General features: G+C 44.5%; 1 long non-coding RNA gene across 4 annotated transcripts in view; it reads left to right on the top strand.

Annotated features, from left to right (window-relative positions):
• The window catches only part of LOC126426772 (uncharacterized), a 43,438-nt gene that overhangs the window by 5,454 nt on the left and 15,856 nt on the right, over positions 1 to 22,128 (top strand). The window contains exons 2-4 of one of the 4 annotated variants that reach the window (XR_007576418.1): positions 8,617 to 8,777; positions 9,674 to 10,476; positions 10,580 to 10,645. This is a non-coding gene — a long non-coding RNA (uncharacterized LOC126426772). Of the gene's footprint in view, positions 1 to 8,616; positions 9,567 to 9,673; positions 10,477 to 10,579; positions 10,646 to 22,128 lie in introns of all 4 variants that reach the window. The other 3 variants (XR_007576416.1, XR_007576417.1, XR_007576419.1) reach the window with 3 other exon arrangements.

Below are 22,128 nucleotides of genomic sequence, written 5' to 3'. Positions count from 1 at the left end.
GTTCGCCCTTGATGATACACACTCGAGTGACCACTTTCCATGTGTTCTTCGACTGCAGCCTCAACTGCCATATATGCGCTCGCGATGCTGGAAGTTTGCCCAAGCCGATTGGACACTTTTTTCGTCTCTAGCGACATTCGATGACCGTCGCTTTCCCAGCGTCGACGATGAGGTCACACAGTTTACCGACGTTATTCTCACAGCTGCGGAACGTTCAATACCACGCACCTCCGAATTGCCCCGGCGCCCTCCAGTCCCTTGGTGGAACGAGGCATGCCGTGACGCAATACGTGAGCGGCGACGTGCTCTTCGCATTTTCCGTCACCATCCAACTTTGTCCAACTGTATCCGATATAAGCAGCTCCATGCGCGATGCCGTCGCGTCATCCGCGAAGCAGCTCCATGCGCGATGCCGTCGCGTCATCCGCGATAGCAAGAAGGCAAGCTGGAAATACTTTACTAGCTCATTTAACAACTTCACTCCCTCCTCGGAAGTTTGGAGTCGGCTTCGACGGTTCTCAGGCGCGCCTAGTTTCTCCCCGGTCTCTGGGCTCACTGTCGCGCATGATACCTTAGTGGACCCCGTCGCAATTTCTAACTCATTGGGTCAGCACTTTGCTGAGATTTCGAGCTCTTCAAATTACCCGCCGGCGTTTCTCCCGAAGAAACGTGCAGCGGAAGTGCGACATCTTGCTTTCTCCTCTCAAAATCGCGAAAGCTACAATACTGTTTTCTCCATGCGCGAACTCCAACATGCACTCTCTTCTTCTCGCTCCTCCGCCCCAGGACCGGATGGTATCCATGTCCAAATGTTGCTGCACTTATCAACCCATAGCCTGCGTTACCTCCTTCGCCTTTATAATCGAATTTGGACCGACAGTACCTTTCCCAGGCGATGGCGGGAAGCTATTGTCGTTCCCGTTCCGAAACCTGGAAAGGACAAACATCTCCCCTCTAGCTATCGCCCCATTTCTCTCACGAGTAGTGTCTGTAAGGTTTTGGAGCGTATGGTGAATTACCGTTTAGCTTGGTGGCTGGAGTCCCGCAGTCTTTTAACACCAGCCCAATGCGGATTCCGAAAGCATCGTTCTGCTGTTGACCATCTTGTTGCTCTCTCCACTTATATCATGAACAATTTTCTACGGAAACGCCAAACGGTAGCAATATTTTTTGATCTGGAGAGAGCGTACGATACCTGTTGGAGGACAGGCATCCTCCGCACACTGTTCTCTTGGGGCTTTAGAGGCCGGCTGCCCCTTTTTCTTCGCGAATTTATGGCAGAGCGCACATTTAGGGTGCGGGTGAACACTACTCTCTCCCGTACTTTCTCCCAAGAAAACGGGGTACCCCAGGGCTCCGTGCTGAGTGTTGTACTGTTTGCCATCGCCATTAATCCAATTATGGATTGTCTCCTTCCTGATGTCTCGGGCTCCCTCTTTGTGGACGATTTTGCGATCTACTACAGCTCTCAACGTACCAGCCTTCTTGAAAGACGTCTTCAAGGATGTCTCGATCGCCTGCACTCGTGGAGCATCGAAACCGGCTTCCGTTTCTCACCCAGTAAGACTGTTTGTGTTAATTTTTGGCGACGTAAGGAGTTTCTTCCGCCCTCCTTACATCTAGGTCCTGTCAACCTTCCGTTTTCCGACGTCGCTAAATTCTTGGGTCTTATGTTTGACAGAAAACTGTGCTGGTCCTCCCACGTTTCCTATCTTTCGGCTCGCTGTCTGCGTTCCCTTAACACCCTCCGTGTCCTGAATGGTACCTCTTGGGGAGCGGACCGGGTGGTCCTTCTCCGCCTCTATCGCGCCTTAGTGCGCTCGAAATTGGATTATGGAAGCATAGTCTACTCCTCTGCTCGGCCGTCTATTCTTCGGCGTCTCGACTCTATCCACCACCGTGGATTACGTTTAGTGTCTGGAGCTTTTTACACCAGCCCTGTGGAAAGCCTTTATGCTGAGACTGCTGAACCTCCGCTGTCCAATCGGCGGGCAGTCCTTCTGAGTCGTTATGCTAGCCATCTGTCTTCCATGCCTGCTAATCCAGCCCATAACCTTTTTTTCGACGCCTCCTTTGATGTCGGGTATGCAGGCCGCTCCTCCTCCCTACTACCCCCGGGAGTCCGCTTCCGTCAACTGCTCCATTCTCTTTCCTTCCGCTTTCCTAAAACCTTCTTGACAACTTGGGGTACAGCACCGCCTTGGCTCCGTCCCCGGATTGACTTGCTCAGAGACCTGTGTCAATTTCCCAAGGATGGTACCCCTACACTTGTTTACCGTCGGGCATTTGCTGCTCTATGTGCACAAATGACGGAAGCCACGTTTATTTACACCGATGGCTCGAAAACATCGTTAGGTGTAGGGAGTGCCTATATTGTTGGCGACACCCCAAATCACTTTCGGCTTCCCGACCAGTGTTCGGTTTATACTGCGGAGCTTTACGCTGTTCTCCAGGCTGTCCACTACATCCGCCGCCATCAGCGGATACAGTACGTAATCTGCTCAGATTCTCTCAGCTCTCTCCTAAGTCTCCAAGCTCTTTACCCTGTGCACCCTCTGGTCCACCGGATTCAGGACTGTCTGCGCTTGCTCCACCTGGGGGGCGTCTCAGTGGCGTTCCTCTGGCTCCCGGGACACGCTGGTATCTGTGGAAATGAGGCGGCCGATGTAGCGGCCAAGGCTGCAGTCTCTCTTCCTCGGCCAGCTCTTCAGTCTCTTCCGTTTAGCGATCTACGGAGCGGTTTATGTCGCCAAGTTACTCATTTATGGCATGCGCATTGGTCAACACTTCCCCACAATAAATTGCGGGAAGTGAAAGCCCTTCCTTGCGCTTGGACCTCTTCCTCCCGAACGCGTCGTCGGGAGGAGGTAATTTTAGCTCGACTCCGGATAGGGCACTGTCTTTTTAGTCATCGACATCTTTTAAGCGGTGATCCTCCCCCACTCTGTCCCCACTGCTCTCAGCTGTGGACGGTCAGACACCTTTTAATTGAATGCCCCTATTTTAATCCATTACGATCCCGTCTACAGCTATCGCCTGATCTATCGTCGATTTTAGCAGATGACACGCGCTCAGCTGACCGCGTTCTACAGTTTATTAGTGACAGTGAAATGACGTCAGTCATTTGAAGCTTTTTTTGGGGGGACAACCAACCCCTTTCTATAGTGCACTTTTAAGCATTCCTTCTGCCTTTAGTTTCTCAAATTTTCTGACTTTGTTTCCATTGCTGCTGATTTTAAATTTCGTTTTTTTCCTGTTTTCTACGTCACGGGCTGGGCGCTAATGACCATAGTAGTTTTGCGCCCTAAAACCACAAACAAACAAAAAAAAAAAAAAAAAAAAAAAAAAAAACAAACCACAGCTACTATAACAACACCATTGTCTTCAAGTTTTCGGAGATACTGTTGTACCAAATTTAGCTTTACAGTAAAAGATAGGGATTGAACTAAACAATAACCCACAGGAATTTTCCAATTTCTGTTTAGCGCTGTGACCATGAACACAAGAGCCTCTTTTGCTGCCTTGCTATCATCACTTTCTATGCCACCCTCCCCAAAATCAACATAACCTCTTATTTTTTCCCCATCCCAAACAAGGTCCTTCTTAATAGCCATCTCATCAAACAGCAATGTTGCAAAAATTTGGGTTGTGCTATTCTCAACTTCAGAGGCAATTTTAGTGAAACCCTCCTCAGTAAAACCTGGATGGCCACCCACTGACATTGCCCAACCGTGAAGCGTTCTTGGGTGGGGTAATTTCACAAATTTTCGTAAGTAGCTGTATGCCTTGGCAGAATAAAAGTGTAGGGTCAGGGCAAATTTACTTATTTGCTGAGAAAAATGGTATACTTCAGCACAGCACTGAAGTTCCAATAGCTCCTTCAACAAACCAACTACATGTTCACTGTTTAACATATCAGAAACTGAACTTCTCTTCTCAAACCAGCAACTAAAGTCTGTAACTGCACTATTCTTATTTTATGTCGTACACTAAGTTGCTTCATTTGCTTTATCCGCTTCTCTAGTCACACATTCTCTGCTTGTACTCTGTTATATTGTGTTTTCAACTTCTTAGGCCTTGGTAGACAGGAATTGTGGTCAGCAGAAACAGATGTGGGTCCGATAGGCACTGAAAGAATGCAGTTACATCATGAGTTTATAACAGAGTCACACCATAAGATTATAATAGAAAGTATGTAATTCAAAGTAATAAGAACACGGAGTAAAATTAAATTATTGACTTACTTTGTGTTAATGATGTCACTGTAGCAGCACTATCTTGCAAATTGTCGAAAGATCGCTTTTTGGGTTGTGGTCATAATACTTTATCTTGCTTTTGTAAATGTGGTAGTAGTGTAGTAGTAGACAAAAGGTGCCTCTGGACATTTGTGTGGTACATATATTTCTGAAACTTCCTGGCAGATTAAAACTGTGTGCCCGACCGAGACTCGAACTCGGGACCTTTGCCTTTCGCGGGCGAGTGCTCTAGAGTGGTAGAGCACTTGCCCACGAAAGGCAAAGGGCCCGAGTTCGAGTCTCGGTTGGGCACACAGTTTTAATCTGCCAGGAAGTTTCATATCATCGCATACTCCGCTGCAGAGTGAAAATCTCATTCTGGAAACATATATTTCTCTTCAAAATGAGCTGAACAGAGGTAACTGGCTGTAGTAGGAAACCAGTTTTCTCGCTTCATATTTATAACCCATCTTTTTGTAATTTCCTTATCTTTTAAAGGAAATCTGTAATCAACGATAAATAAATTTCTTTCCTGCATTTGTCTTAAGCATAATTACAGTTCCAATGCAGATGACTCTTTAATAAACATTAAAAAACGTGTGTTGTATTTCGGTACTAATATACTTATAATATGAAATATTTGTTGTTTTATCGCTGCGGTTGAGCGCTGAACGCACTGCAGGCATGTTGACTTTATATTTTGTAACAAAAAAGTCAACTAGACAAGTTAAATATTGCAGTAATATCACAACAGCTGACACACTTCCAACACAAACAACAGTAACGCTTTCCTAATGTTTTGACTAAGGAGAACATGGCGGCTGAGTTAGTGTTGGTTGCCGCTAAGAGTGCTGTAACTAGTATCTCAGCCACTCTATGAAATTTTAACTCGTTGGTATCTGCGTTTGTAGGAGTAATAATCCCCATCGAACTTTGAAATTTTCCGCCATCCATGGCACTTGAAATTTGCTCGATTGTGCTGCGATGTTGGCAATGCCACATGGTGGCCAATAAGAATTTGACATAAACACTCGCTGCAGCCGTTAGCTCGGTATTACACTGTCAAATTTCTTTGTCAAAGATATTTGATTGTGTAATAGGAACTTTGTCAAATGTCGTCCAATATTTGATTAAATCTAGGGCCTCGCTGTAGATTTCATCAAAGAAATCGCTTGTCTTCTGTTCACTGCAATGTCACGTATTACCACATGGAGCGCTAGCATTGCTGCAGCGTTCTGTCGTCTGTAGTGTTTTTAGAAACATTGCCGGTAAATACAATTGGTGTGTGCCGACAACTACAAAATTAATAGAGATGTATGAAGCTAATGAGGCGCTTTACAAAGTTAGGCACCGTGAATACAAAAATAGATTAAGAAGATTGGAGACCTGACCTAATCTAACATAACCCTCTCCTCTAGCCAGGAATCGGAGTGTTACAGTGAGCCTGTCTTCTGAAGATGTAGCAGTTCCTAAGTGAATATTGTGCTTTGTGATATGAGGATACATTTCACTGAGCACATACAGAAGTGTATGCTGATCCATTCTGAAGTAAGTCTTCCACTGTAAGCTCACGTAACAAGTTTTGTTGACTGCTTTTATTGTGTCGTCGTAAAACCCACGGCTTCACCCAGATTAGATTAGTTTTCCGTTCCATAGATCCGTGCTGAGGAGATCCTCATGGATGTGGAACATGTAATTTTTTTTAAAGCTGAAATAACAATACTAATAGTATGAATAAATACATCATTTGTTTCTATTAAAAATTTCGTCAATGGAGTAGAAGGAGTTGGCCACTAGTATGTCTTTCAGGCTCCTTTTAAACTGATCTTTATTTGTAACTAAATTTTTTTTGTTTGCTGGCAAATTATTGAAGATGAGTGTTCCTGAGTAGTGGACCCCTTTTTGAACTAAAGTGCTTTTAAGACCTTGTGCAGATCATTTTTGTTCCTGGTATTGTATATACGAACTGAGTTGTTTGTTGGAAAAAGAGATATATTATTTAAGACAAATTTCATTAAGGAGTAAATATACTGAGAGGCAGTAGTTAGTATACCCAGTTCTTTGAAGAGGTTTCTGCAGGACGTCCGTGAATTTACTCTACAAATAATACGTATTACACGCTTTTGGACTCTGAAAACTTTTGACTTGAAGATTTACCCCAAAATATTATACCATATGACATTATGGAATTGAAGGAGGCAAAGTATGCAAGCTTTTCCATTTTTATATTGCCTATGTCTGCTAACACTCGAATTGCAAATACAGATTTGTTAAGGCGTTTCTGCAGTTCTGTGGTGTGTTCCTCCCAACTGAATCAAGTTGTAATCCCATGAATTTAAGACTGTCAACCTCGTATGTATGGTTCCTTTTTTTCCGCCCACTTCTTTTCCGCATATGCACACAATGGAATTGCGGCAAGTGCAACTGCTACGGTTAATAACAAGTTGTTGTCAGCCATCTTTAACTTTGACGAAAAATTTGATGACAGTGTAATATCCCTTCTAACGCTACGTCAAAGATCTTTGTCAAATATATTTGACGGAATATTTGATCACATCTTTGATCAAATCTTTGACAAAGAAATTTGATAGTATAATACCGGCCTTACCAAGATTTGCGCACTGTTATTACAACACAGACTGAGGGAAACACTTATAATTTCTTCCAATACATTCATTTCCTATGGAAATTGCGCAATTGCTGCTAGAATACATATGACATTACCTTAATTACAGTGAAGATCTCGGCTTCTGATTTCATTTTGAAGTATAAAATTCGAATTAAAAATATATAGCGTTGTGTAACAGGCTGCAAAGCAACCCGCGAGCCCGCTCTATTTAAAATAGAACATGGATATTCACTTCACTGAAACTGCGTCAGACACTATTTACAAAACAGTTTTCACTTTCTAGTTCCACGTCTGTTGCTGTGTAGTGGAACTCAAGTCTGCGATTTGATTTTTATCGTACGAAATTAACATTGAGTGTAGTATGATGTAATTTAAAATCTGAATGGTGTATTGTATTGTATTTCACGTGACTCCTAATTACTGTTGTATAAGATCTCAATCTTGAAGTGGCGTGAGGAAAGGTTTACATTGCACGTATAATCAACAGAAGAGAATAGAATCTTTGCTTTCATGCAATTGGCTTCATCAGTGTGTTGAATACATAAAAGCAAAATATAATTACATAAGTAGTCATGCACAGGACAAGTAGATTCATATGTTAAAATAATGGTAATAATAGAATAATCATAGTTACAGTGGCACTACAGTGTTAACATAATAGCAGCAGCAGCAGTAGTAGTAGTAGTAGTAGTAGTAGTACATTACATTTATCTCATTTTATACAAAAGTATCTATATAATTATGGTTATCTTAAGTACCACGAAGAAAAATGTGTGAATGCTTAGACATTACTGTCACACACATATAGATGTACTTCATTATGTAGTTACCACCTGCTTACTGCTACTGCACATATCTCTCTCTCGCTGTGTGTGTGTGTGTGTGTGTGTGTGTGTGTGTGTGTGTGTCACTGTTTAGAAACTCAGCATTGGAGTAGTACAGCATACATTTGAACCACACTTCTATGGTATGCTTCAAACTATTTGTTCATATATCGCTTTCAGTCATAGAAATTATGATTATTAATGTTCATATGGGTTAATGTCAGTCTTGAGTATGAAGATCTAAGTTAGTATTATTTCGGGTGTTGTGGGCATGGATTTGGTATCTTAAATTAAAATTCTTAATATTTTCTTTAGCACATGTTAACCGGTTGCAGATAGACATACTAGCCATAGTTACCTTGAGTTCTTTAAAGTGTTTTTCGCAGCTTTGTCTCGGTGCTAGACGTAATATACGTCTAACTGCTTTCTTCTGCCACTTGAAGATGGTACTCGTACTCGCTGAGCTACCCCAAAATAATATTCTATACTGCAATTGTGCATGAAAGAAAGCAAAATATGCAAAAATTAATAAATGTTTACTAACAATGTGTCTCATGTTGTGCAGTAGGAAGAGAGTACTAGTAAGTTTACCACACAGATAATTTGTAGGCTTATCCCATGTGAGTTTTTATGTAAATGCAATTCCAGTAATTTCACACGCTTTGTGTCTTGCTTCAGTGCCTTTATGTGAAGTAAAATACTTCAGTTTTTATTTTATTTATAGATAAATGATTGGCCCTGACCAGTCACTGCCCAATTCAGTTAAAACTTTGTTGTATTTTAAGACATCTAGCTGATTTTCTCCACCAGTGATGAGTGTCATGTCATCAGCATACAGTACTTGGAAAGCAAACTGTACTCTGGATGAACATCCTGCCTGTGTTGGTGACACAATCTGTATGGTGATGTTAAACTTACTGCTTTATAGGTGAAGCCTCTCCTGCAGCGTAGCTGCGAGAAGGATGCACAACAGCAGCAGGACACTGGGGGAAGCAGTTCCCTCCACATCACAGCATCGGATAGCCATCAGGGAATATGTCCCCAAAAAGATGGGACTGATTCAAAGGAAGGTCGACAGCAAATTAATGGGTCTGTTTACAAAAGAGTATCAACCCTTCTCTGTTGTAAATGACCTGGTATTCCGTAGTTTTGTCCGTGCACTGAATCCCGCTTATGAAATCCCAAGTAGAAGGGCTGTAACGTAAGTAATGTTGCCAGCAGCATATGCCGAAGCAAATGAGAAAGTACATAAAAAGCTGCTAGGTATGAAGACAATCTGATTAACAACAGATTGTTGGACATCAGCTTACAATGCCTATGACTGGACACTTCATAACTGAACACTTCAAATTACAGTCTGTACTGCTGGAATGCAGTCCTTTCAGATAAACATAGTCTTGGTGGCAAAATTTTAATGGCAGTCAGACAATGCACCAAATGTGAAAAATGCAGTTTCCACCCTTCTCAAGTGAAAACATTTTGGTTGTTATGTCCGTATGCTTAATTTAGCTGTGCAAGATGCGCTTAATAACATTCAGGAAGTCCACCAGATAGTGAAGACAATTGTAGGTTTTTTAAAAGAATGATAAGTGCAACAGAGTGGCTCTTAACATGCCAACAGAACAGTGACAAAGTAAACATTAAGAAATTGATACAGGGCTTGCCCACAAGATGGAATCCACCCTGTTTATGTTGGAACATCTTGTTGAATTATCAGAGGCAGTAAAAATTACAGTTACCCTTTGTAACTGGCCCACAGAACTCCCATCACTGTCAAATGATGAGTGGGAAATCTGCTTCGAACTCTGTTCGATTTTGAAACCATTCGAACAGGTTTAGAGGCAGCTCAGTGGAGAAGACTATCCGAGTCACAGCTTAGTAAGTTAATAATTTACTTTACTTGGCTCATATAAGTTCAATGTCATTTTATTGCATACTTTTCTTATGTGTGTTGTAGTTTTTAGTATATTTGTCTCAATTTTCAGGTTCTGACATGTGACCTTCTGGCAGTGTGTGATGGAGTTGCCAAAATGCAGTTACAAGAAATTTCAATGAAAGTTGTTAATGCACTGAAAGAGGGACTTACAACAGGTTTCAGAATCTTCAGCAGAGCAAATCCATTGCCCTTGCCACTCTGCTGGATCCACGGTTCACATTGCTGGCATTTCAGAACCAACAGCAGCAGATGACACGAAGAAACAGTTAGTTTATATTGTTGCCCAGAAACTAGAAGAATGTAGACCAGAAGGTATTCAACCTTCACAACAACCTGCTGAGCCAAATAATCTGACAACCGAGTCCTTCTCTGTGTGGGGCATATTTGGTGAGTTAGTGAAACATGCACGGCCACGGGGGACAGTACAGCCGTGCTATTGTAGAGGTCCAAAGATATGTTGACAGCCAAGCCATCAGTAGAAATGAGGATCCCCTGGCATGGTGGAGACAAAATCAGTACATTTACCCAGCCACCGCAAAAGTAGTGCAAGAGATTCAATGTCGTTGCAACTTCTGCACCTTGTGAGAGGGTGTTTCCTAATAACAGGATATTTAATAAATGATAGAACCCATTTCAAGCCATCACATATGCAGAAACTAATATTTCTGAATGTGAATGGTACTTGTGATTAGACACTGTTGCTGGTAAGTGACACAGCATCAGAACACAGTACAGTCTTAAACTGTTCATAAGCAGCATTGTTGCTTTTGGTTACATAGAGGTAACTAGGAACTTTCAACACAACCAAACAAGACTGCACAACTGTATGATTCCTAGCAAAATGTAAAATATGTGAGTATTTGTGTCAAATATGTAGAGGAAACTATTTACTCTTCTTGTGCACATGTTGCCATGTAGAAACTTGTGAACTTATTTGTATTTTGATTACATGCAGGTAACGGGTCACTTTCAACACAAAAAGACCTCGTAACTGTATAATTCCTAACAAAATGTAAAATATGTGAGTATTCTGATGTTTCGTAATTCATGTTAAGAATAATTTTTGCAGGAATAAGTTATTTAGGACGTATGGGATATAACTAGGAACATGAGTGAAATGAAATGTTTGGCTTTTGTTTCACTTTGTAACTGTCCAAAGTTAAGTGTTTAATGTATTGCACTAAGATATGATTGTTCAATATCGTGTTGACGGATCAGCATATAGTATTGCAGAGCATAATCCTTAAACTATAAACGCTCACACAGAAATCATTTGGCATACACGTTGGGCTTGCTAAAATTTAATTTTTTTGATCTTTTGTTGCAGATATTTTTCGTTTACTGCAAGTATTTCACTGTTGGCATAAATGTTGGTTACATCTCCAGCACCAAAAGATGGATAATACAGACCACTTATATCACTTGCAAGACTGTGTTTCTTTGTTATATTAGTTTCGGTCTGTTGGAAAACACATATTTAGTTTTGTAAATATATGCACAGTAATGAACAATTTTGAGGCAGAGACCACTCATTCTACACACTTATTTCATACATGCATGACATACATGAAGACATGCACATCCAGCACCAGTTGTGGTTGGTTTAAACACAGCTGTGACTCTAAATATATTAAAACAGTAATAAGCAACATTGTCTTTTTCCCCTGAAAATATCATTTGGAGACAAGTAACCTAAAAAATGTTTCATTCTGCTTTCAATATGACAATTGTGGTTAATACTACACATGCCTACAGGACTTTGCAATGTTAACACAACTGAACTCTGACATATGTATAAGTGTAATGAAACGAAAACAATATTATTGAGCCATACCAAAGCCTCACTTTTGTTCCGATGCAGTTCAAGACTGGAGAAAAATTTTACTCTTGTTGTTCTGCATGCCATCTGCACACACAAGTTCTTTTTGCCGACACTACAACCACCTACGCAAGTAAGATTTTCCTGTGTTATCTTCAAGTACTGCACTTAACCTATTCCTGAGTTAACTGGAAGATAAATACTTCCCACTTCCATATCAACAGCCTTAAAATGCATAGTCTAGATCTTAGGTTATGTTACAGTTCAGTGTCACCATACCAAGATTGGGGTGAAGGGGGGGGGGGGGGGGGGGAGGGGGTTTGACAGCATGTCACTCTCCAACACGTAAGTCTTTACCAATAATTAAAATGGCAGAAAATTTACAGGTATAGGACGGCTTAACATGGGAAAAATGAGATTTTCATTATTCACTCACTGTATTTAACATTTATTTATAATTCCTTTAAAATCACATAACAACTTCCATTAAACACAGTTCATTCACTCATTCTGCACACTTGTTACACAATTATGGCACTTTTACACTGCAAGTCCTCTAAGAGTTGTCTTGAATCTTCATGATTCTCTCTCACGAGCCTTGATGTGGATAAATACGTACAGCAACCAGTAATCAGGGTCGGAACTCCATCTGCAAAATCACGGTGATTATTAAACATTTTTGCTGTCACTGATTACAAGCAATGTAATTGACAGAGTAGTATTGCTAATATTTTGTGTAATGAAAGCCACTCAATGGGGGATGTTTCACATTTGCAAGAACGATCTCACTAAAGCAGTTAAGTTCATCAAAACACTTACAAACTAACCTCTTGTCTGACGAAGACAGTATAAAGACGCAGTGGCAGTTTCTCCAGACCCGTAGACAATGATATTGTCACGTAGAAGAAGGTTAATTAGATAAATGACAAACACTAACTTCACTTAACTAAGGTTTATTCAGCACTTGCACTTACAAGAGCACAGAGTGAATTGCCTCCGGCCGGAACACATACGGTATGTATACAGTTATAGAACATTCCAGTACAATGATTCTTGCCAATTGTGGATACTTCTAGAATGTACTCGAACTGCATGTAGAAATTAAAATTTTAGAGTTCAGGTGAGTTTTGAACTCACGACCCTTCATGTAACAGTCTAGTATCATAACCACTTCACCACAGTGACTGTGATAATCAGCTTCTGCGACAGCATCTCAGTGTTATGTCCTCCTAGTCTGGGAACGAGTCATCGGTCCTACATACTGACTCCCGATGACTTATGTTCGCCCTGGTGGTGATCTTCTTAGAACTTTCTTTACCGCTATGCTCTTCATCACCGTTCCGCTTGTTGCATGTCGCTGGAGCTTCGAATTTATCCTGGGTTGCAGGATCCTTATAGGGCTTTATTTGAAGGACGTGGACCATATCTCAGATCTTTCATCGTCTTGTCAGGGTCGAAATCTTCAACTTCATAAGTAACATCAGACAACTGTCTTAAAACTGTATAAGGTCCAAAGTAGTGCCTGAGGAGCTTCTCAGAGAGACCGACCTTCCGAATAGGAGTGAAGATCCAGACGGGCTGGTAGACAACAGGGTGGTGGCTTTCGTCATACCTTCGACAATTGTTTTCTTGAGCTTGCAGCGTGCGGAGTCGAGCTAACTGCCGAGCTTCCTCAGCTCTGGTTGACACTTGGCCAGTGTAGTCGTCATCGTCCACGTCATCAGGATGTAACGGAAACACAGTGTCCATCATCGTAGTCGCATCATGCCCATGCACCAGGAAGAATGGCGTAAATCCTGTGGTGTCTTGTTTGACAGTGTTGTAGGCAAACGTCATGAAAGGTAGCATCTCATGCCAGTTGCTCTGCTCAACATTGATGAACATTGATAGCGTCTCGGCCAATGTCTTATTAAGTCGTTCAGTAAGCCCGTTAGTTTGTGGATGGTAGGCAGTCGTCATGTGATGAGTAATGCTGCACCGACAGTTTATCTGTCACAAGATTTGGTTGAAAAACTTTCCCTCGATCCGTAATTAACAACCTTGGGGCACCGTGTTTTAATACAATGTCTTCTGCAATGAATTTGGCTACCTCGAATGCTTCGGCTGTTTTCACGGCTTTTGTAATGGCACCTATTGCCATTAGCAGACGTTGGAAATCGTCCAAGGAGGTCAATCCCAACATGCAACATGCTGGAAAGGTGTTTGGCTGGTGGAATTGATATGAGTCAGCCAGGTGGTTTCTGAGGAACTGCCTTTCTCCTCTGGCACTCTTGACAGTGCAACACACAGTGATGGACACTCCTAAATAAACCTGACCAGAAAAATGTCTTGCCGATCTTATCATATGCCTTAATAAAGCCTAAATGTCTGGCCTCAGGTGTGTCATGGAATTTCTGTAGAACCTCTAAGGGCATGTGTTTAGGAATCACTGGTAGCCACTTGTTTCCAAACTGCAAAGTAATCCATGAACTACCTAAAATTGTCCTTTCACATTCTCTGACCGATTTAAGGCAAACATAATAAGAGATATCTTAACGTCCTTCTGCTCAGCAGTAAGATCCTGGAGTCACTATCTTCATCGAAATCTTGATGGTCTTGCACAGGGTTTTTTGAGAGGCAGGCGGCATCTTGGTGTTTTCTTCCACATTTGTACACTACGGTAATGTCATACTCTTGAAGATGTAGTGCCAACCTGGCATGTCGTCCTGTTGGATCCTTAAGACCTGTCAGCCAACAAAGTGAATCATGGTCTGTAACAATTGTGAATGGCCTTCCATAGAGATACTGTGGAAATTTGCACATGGCCCGGATCACAGCAAGACACTACTCATTCTGTAGTTGAGTAGTTTCTTTCGGCTTTTGTAAATTTCCCAGAAGCATGGGTTGTAACCTTCTCTTTCCATCCAAAATTTGCACCAGAATAGCACCGATCCCATACCCACTGGCATCTGTGTGTAGGTCTGTAGGTGCTCTCTCATCATACAGACCAAGTACAGGGCCAGTTATCAGAGCTTTTCGTAGCACATCAAAAGAATCTTGTTGAGCACCACCCCACATCAATTTAGCATCGGCTTTTAACAACTCGTGGAGTGGCCTGGGTATGATACAGAAGTCTTTAACACGGCAGTAATAAGAACATAATCTGACAAGGGAACCTCCCCATCGCACCCCCCCTCAGATTTAGTTATAAATTGACACAGTGGATAGGCCTTGAAAAACTGAACACAGATCGAGAAAACAGGAAGAAGTTGTGTGGAACTATGAAAAAATAAGCAAAATATACAAACTGAGTAGTCCATGCACAAGATATGAAACATTAAAGACAATGTGGGCTGAGGAGCGCCGTGGTCCTGTGGTTAGAGTGAGCAATTGGGGAACAAGAGGTCCTTGGTTCGAGTCTTCCCTCGACTGAAAATTTTACTTCCTTTATTTTCGCAAAGCTACGATCTATCCGTTCATTAATTGACGTCTCTGTTCACTGTAATAAGTTTAGTGTCTGTGTTTTGTGACCGCACCACAAAACCGCGCGATTAGTAGACGAAAGGACGTGCCTCTCCAATAGGAACCGAAAACATTTGATCGCAAGGTCATAGGTCAACCAATCCTCCACAGGAAAACTCGTCTGATATATTCTATACGACACTGGTAATGGCATGTGCGTCACATGACAGGAATATGTTGTCGACCCACCTAACTTGCACACCTGGCGAATGGGTAAAAAGATTCTTCTACCTTGCCCGATTTAGGTTTTCTTGTGGATGTGATAATCACTCCCAAAAAAGTGATGAAAACATAAGAGTTTGTCACATAAACTGCAACAAATAAATGCAACAGTTTCACAGTCGCGCAGTTTTCCCTGTGCTCTGTCAAAACGTATGTTTTTTACGTTTTCAAATGTTTCCGTGTGTAGACCGTAAAATCCTGCATATGTCCAAGCAAATCTGAACATGTCCTGGAATTTTGGAGAGCGAAGTTGATTGTGTGTGAGTGCCTAAACTTTGATAATTGTCTGAAAATAACAAATTAAACTTTTCACTCAAGAGAAGACTTGAACCAACGACCTCTCGTTCCGCAGCTGCTCACGCTAACCATGGCGCTTGTAAGCTCACACCGTCCTTGATGTTGCCTACCTTTCGCATGGACTACTCAGTTTGTATATTTTGCTTCTTTTTTTCATAGTTCCACACAACTTCTTCCTGTTTTCTCGATCTGTGTTCAGTTTTTCAAGGCCTATCCCTGTGCCAAGTTATAACTAAATCTGAGGGGGGTGCGATGGGGAGGTTCCCTTGTGAGGAAGCTTCTCGCATCTCAAATATTTTTAGGAATAGGAAATTCCGTTATAGACCACACCTTGTCTGGGTCTGGTGAGACACCTTCGTTTGACTCAAGGTGTCAAAGTATTTTGATTTCTTTTGCTCCAAAGAGACATTTTCTTGGATTTAGTTTGTCAACCTTGTTGGAGACACTTAAGAACAGCCCTCAGTCTTTTTTTGTGTTCATCAAATGTATCTGAGAACACTATAATCACTGCAGGTGCATTCAAAACTTGCTGGTGCATTACACAAACCAAACAGCAGTAACTTAAACTCATACAGGCCCCCAGGAGTGATGAATGCAGTTTTTTCATGATCAGCCTCATCTACTTCGATTTGCCAGTATCATGAGTACATGTCCATGGTTGACAAAAACTTAGCCCCCTCAGACAATCTAGTGTATCGTCAATTCGTGGAAGAGGGCACACGTCCTTTTTACTTACCTTATTAAACTTCCTGTAATCAACACAAAAGCGCCAACTGCCATCCTTCTTCGTGACGAGAATCACTGGTGACGACCATGGGCTCTGCGAAGGCTGAATGATGTCATTCATCATTTTCTCTACCTCGCCGCGAATTATTTGAAGTTCCATTGCTGACACACAGTATGTTCTCTGGCTTGTTGGTTGATGGTCTCCAGTGCCTCACTGTCGATTTGTGTAATTTGCTCTTCACTTGTGGATTGAAGTATTCAGAGAACTTTTGAAGAATGGCAAGTAGCTTCTTCCATTGTTCCTTTGTGAGATCTTGTGATAGTCGAGCTAGAAGATCTTGTCTCATAGTGGTAGCGCCAATTTCTCCCAGAGACTCTGCATGGGATGATGCTCAGCTGTTCTGCAATTAATGGCTCAGCATTTTCTATGCACATGCATCTTGGAAGGATCTGTGGTTCTCAGTGACAGTTAACTATCCACAATTCACCGAATCCATTCTTAAATGAGACAACAGAGGCTGGGATGACCAAGTTATTCTTCAGTGGTATTCTTATCTTACATTCCGCTACAAGATCCATGGATCGATGCATAGCATGACACATGACGGTTACCTTTCTAGTGCTGACTGCAGGAATGATCAGTTCATCCAGCACACATAGCTTCCATACACTCAGATATGCATTTCTGTCCACAGTATTTCATCTCGTCTAGCAAAATCTTCGAGCGACCACAATCTATAATTCCCCCCAGGGGGTCCACAACTCTTTTGTGGACACGTGCGTAGCGAGCACGGGACCCCGAGCTAATGTGGCCCTCCTTCCTTTTCCGGGCTGCATACCTTCCCTTCCCTTTCCGCATCCCTCCCCGTCCCCCATCTTCGCCCCCCCCCCCCCCCCCCTCACCTCTGTCTCTTTCCTTCCTTTCTCCCCCTCTGGGAGTATGGTTTGTGCCTACGTCCGGAGACGGACGCTCGAAAGTGTTCCAAATTCCTTGCTCTTACACTTGCCAGTCCTCGTCCTTCCTCTGTCCTTCCTCTGTCCTTCTCTTTTCCTTCCCTCTTCTCCTTGCCCTTTTCTCCGCTACGGCGTTTGAGACCCCCTCTTCTTTCCTTTCCCTTTCTCTTCTTTCCTCCCTGTGCGTGTCTGAAGGCCGACCCACGCACTTCCATGCGTAGCCGGTGACGGGGTAACGCGTAATTCCCCGCCCCGGGTAGACAGGTAGGACACGTACGTACCCCCTGGTAAAGGCCAGGCCCAGGGAGGGGTGATTACCCGAGCTGATACCTTCCGAAAGTGCCGATTGGTCCCTCCGTCCGTTTGTCGGGAGGTGTGACCTGAGGTGTGAACAATCACCTAAGGCGGGTGTGCCCTCGGTGAGGGCCCCCACAAGGGAGGAGCGCGCCATCGGAGACGCCGGTAATCATGGGGGATTCTTCCGCAATGGTTTCCTCACCTTCCACTATGTCTGCTCACAAACGTAAGTTCACTGAGTCTCAGCCACAGACGGTTCTTCCATCGTTGCCACAGTTCCTTGTTGTTTCTCGGTCTGACGAAGGTCACGACTTTTCCACGGTCAACCCTTTCATTATTCAGAAAGGTGTCGACGAAATTGCGGGTCCTGTAAAGTCTTGTTCCAGATTACGGAATGGCACCCTGTTGTTAGAAACACACAGTGCCCTCCAGGCTCAAAAATTGCTGCGTACTTCTCTGCTCCACACCTTCCCTGTCCGGGTGGAACCGCACCGTACCTTAAATTCCTCGCGTGGAGTCGTTTATACGCGCTCCCTCGATGGATTGTCTGACGAAGAAATTCAGCACTATCTGTCTGACCAAGGCGTCACGGCTGTTCATCGGGTTATGAAAAGGGTTGACTCGAACATCATTCCAACCCGCACTGTCTTCTTGACATTTGACAAAGTTCAACTCCCATCAAAAATCAAAGCAGGCTATGAGATAATTTCTGTTCGCCCTTATGTCCCAAACCCTACGCGTTGCTATCGATGTCAGCGGTTCAATCACACCAGCCAGTCCTGTTCCAATCCGGCCAAATGTGTTAAGTGTGGCAGGGATGCCCATGAGGGTGCTTGTCCACCTCCATCCCCTCGCTGCATCAACTGTATGGGTGACCACGCTGCTTCCTCTCGAGATTGCCCTGTTTTTAAGGACGAAAAGCTGATCCAGGAAATAAGAGTGAAGGAAAAGGTGTCGACCTTTGCTGCTCGAAAGTTACTTGCCAGTCGACAGCCCACCGTGCCTCAGAAAGGAAAATACAGCGCTGTCCTTGCTTCTCCTCGGCCAACAAAGGAGGCGGCCACGCAGACTTGCGATCTCACATTTAGTACCACGGTCGTCAGATCGGCCAGCGCAAAGATCGCCCGTTCAACCTCACCTCTTTCGCCTGCCCACTCTATGGCTCACCCTTCGTCGGGTTCTGCTAAATCTCGAGCCCAAAAGTCAGACGCCAAGTCTTCCAAAAAAGAGCATTCTCGTGAAGAGTTTTTACGTACTGCAACTTCACAACCATCGGTTCCTCCTTCATCTAAACATACCTCCAAGAAGGCTACGAAGAAACACAGTTCCTCTCCTTCTCCGCCAAGGCGTGTCCCATCTACAGCACCACCTGGCGGAAATCGCCCTCGGCCATCTTCTGTGTCGCCGAGGCGCACTGTTGGTGGCCGGTCAACTGGCCGATCGTTGGTGGCAGGAGCTGCTCCTGACCAACCTATGGATCAGGATCTTCTGCCTTCGACTGAATGCCATTCCATCCTGTCGGTCGCAAGCTCTGAGCAGTCGTTGAGTTGACAGCACCCTTGGTGACGTTCCTCCATTTCTGTTCACCCTATGTCCATTATCCACTGGAATATCCGCGGCATTCGCGCCAATCGGGAGGAATTGTCGATCCTCTTACGATCCTACTCGCCGGTCATCTTCTGTCTTCAGGAAACAAAGCTGCGTCCCCATGACCGCTTTGTTCTCCCTCATTTTCAGTCCGTCCGATATGACCTCCCCTCTGTTGAAGGCACTCCAGCCCATGGAGGACTCATGATTCTGCTCCATGATACTCTCCATTATCACCCAATCCCCTTAAACACTTCCTTCCAAGCTGTCGCCGTCCGTCTTTCACTTTCTGGATACACGTTCTCTCTTTGTACGGTATACATTCCATCGTCTACACCAATGGCACGAGCTGATCTCCTTCATCTTCTTGATCAGCTTCCACCCCCCTATTTGCTGGTTGGGGACTTCAATGCCCACCACCCGCTTTGGGGATCTCCACATCCTTGTCCACGTGGCTCACTATTGCTAGACGTCTTCCACCAAGCGGATCTAGTCTGCCTCAACACTGGGGTCCCCACATTTTTGTCTGCCTCCACGGCAAATTTATCCCATTTGGACCTTGCGGTCGGTACTGTTCCGCTAGCTCGGCGCTTCGAATGGTTCGCCCTTGATGATACACACTCGAGTGACCACTTTCCATGTGTTCTTCGACTGCAGCCTCAACTGCCATATATGCGCTCGCGACGCTGGAAGTTTGCCCAAGCCGATTGGACACTTTTTTCGTCTCTAGCGACATTCGATGACCGTCGCTTTCCCAGCGTCGACGATGAGGTCACACATTTTACCGACGTTATTCTCACAGCTGCGGAACGTTCAATACCACGCACCTCCGAATTGCCCCGGCGCCCTCCAGTCCCTTGGTGGAACGAGGCATGCCGTGCCGCAATACGTGAGCGGCGACGTGCTCTTCGCATTTTCCGTCACCATCCAACCTTGTCCAACTGTATCCGATATAAGCAGCTCCGTGCGCGATGCCGTCGCGTCATCCGCGATAGCAAGAAGGCAAGCTGGAAATTCTTTACTAGCTCATTTAACAACTTCACTCCCTCCTCGGAAGTTTGGAGTCGGCTTCGACGGTTCTCCGGAGCGCCTAGTTTCTCCCCGGTCTCTGGGCTCACTGTCGCGCATGATACCTTAGTGGACCCCGTCGCAATTTCTAACTCATTGGGTCAGCACTTTGCTGAGATTTCGAGCTCTTCAAATTACCCGCCGGCGTTTCTCCCGAAGAAACGTGCAGCGGAAGTGCGACATCTTGCTTTCTCCTCTCAAAATCGCGAAAGCTACAATACTGTTTTCTCCATGCGCGAACTCCAACATGCACTCTCTTCTTCTCGCTCCTCCGCCCCAGGACCGGATGGTATCCATGTCCAAATGTTGCTGCATTTATCAACCCATAGCCTGCGTTACCTCCTTCGCCTTTATAATCGAATTTGGACCGACAGTACCTTTCCCAGGCGATGGCGGGAAGCTATTGTCGTTCCCGTTCCGAAACCTGGAAAGGACAAACATCTCCCCTCTAGCTATCGCCCCATTTCTCTCACGAGTAGTGTCTGTAAGGTTTTGGAGCGTATGGTGAATTACCGTTTAGCTTGGTGGCTGGAGTCCCGCAGTCTTTTAACACCTGCCCAATGCGGATTCCGAAAGCATCGTTCTGCTGTTGACCATCTTGTTGCTCTCTCCACTTATATCATGAACAATTTTCTCCGGAAACGCCAAACGGTAGCAATATTTTTTGATCTGGAGAGAGCGTACGATACCTGTTGGAGGACAGGCATCCTCCGTACACTGTTCTCTTGGGGCTTTAGAGGCCGGCTGCCCCTTTTTCTTCGCGAATTTATGGCAGAGCGCACATTTAGGGTGCGGGCGAACACTACTCTCTCCCGTACTTTCTCCCAAGAAAACGGGGTACCCCAGGGCTCCGTGCTGAGTGTTGTACTGTTTGCCATCGCCATTAATCCAATTATGGATTGTCTCCTTCCTGATGTCTCGGGCTCCCTCTTTGTGGACGATTTTGCGATCTACTACAGCTCTCAACGGACCAGCCTTCTTGAAAGACGTCTTCAAGGATGTCTCGATCGCCTCCACTCGTGGAGCATCGAAACCGGCTTCCGTTTCTCACCCAGTAAGACCGTTTGTGTTAATTTTTGGCGACGTAAGGAGTTTCTTCCGCCCTCCTTACATCTAGGCCCTGTCAACCTTCCGTTTTCCGACGTCGCTAAATTCTTGGGTCTTATGTTTGACAGAAAACTGTGCTGGTCCTCCCACGTTTCCTATCTTTCGGCTCGCTGTCAGCGTTCCCTTAACACCCTCCGTGTCCTGAATGGTACCTCTTGGGGAGCGGACCGAGTGGTCCTTCTCCGCCTCTATCGCGCCTTAGTGCGCTCGAAATTGGATTATGGAAGCATAGTCTACTCCTCTGCTCGGCCGTCTATTCTTCGGCTACTCGACTCTATCCACCACCGTGGATTACGTTTAGTGTCTGGAGCTTTTTACACCAGCCCTGTGGAAAGCCTTTATGCTGAGACTGCTGAACCTCCGCTGTCCAATCGGCGGGCAGTCCTTCTGAGTCGTTATGCTAGCCATCTGTCTTCCATGCCTGCTAATCCAGCCCATAACCTTTTTTTCGACGCCTCCTTTGATGTTGGGTATGCAGGCCGCTCCTCCTCCCTACTACCCCCGGGAGTCCGCTTCCGTCAACTGCTCCATTCTCTTTCCTTCCGCTTTCCTAAAACCTTCTTGACAACTTGGGGTACAGCACCGCCTTGGCACCGTCCCCGGATCGACTTGCTCAGAGTCCTATGTCAATTTCCCAAGGATGGTACCCCTACACTTGTTTACCGTCGGGCATTTGCTGCTCTATGTGCACAAATGACGGAAGCCACATTTATTTACACCGATGGCTCGAAAACATCGTTAGGTGTAGGGAGTGCCTATATTGTTGGCGACACCCCAAATCACTTTCGGCTTCCCGACCAGTGTTCGGTTTATACTGCGGAGCTTTACGCTGTTCTCCAGGCTGTCCACTACATCCGCCGCCATCAGCGGATACAGTACGTAATCTGCTCCGATTCTCTCAGCTCTCTCCTAAGTCTCGAAGCTCT

This window comes from Schistocerca serialis, chromosome 11 (assembly GCF_023864345.2).
Source record: "Schistocerca serialis cubense isolate TAMUIC-IGC-003099 chromosome 11, iqSchSeri2.2, whole genome shotgun sequence".
Lineage (NCBI taxonomy): Eukaryota > Metazoa > Arthropoda > Insecta > Orthoptera > Acrididae > Schistocerca > Schistocerca serialis.
This window is presented reverse-complemented; position numbering and strand designations above follow the sequence as displayed.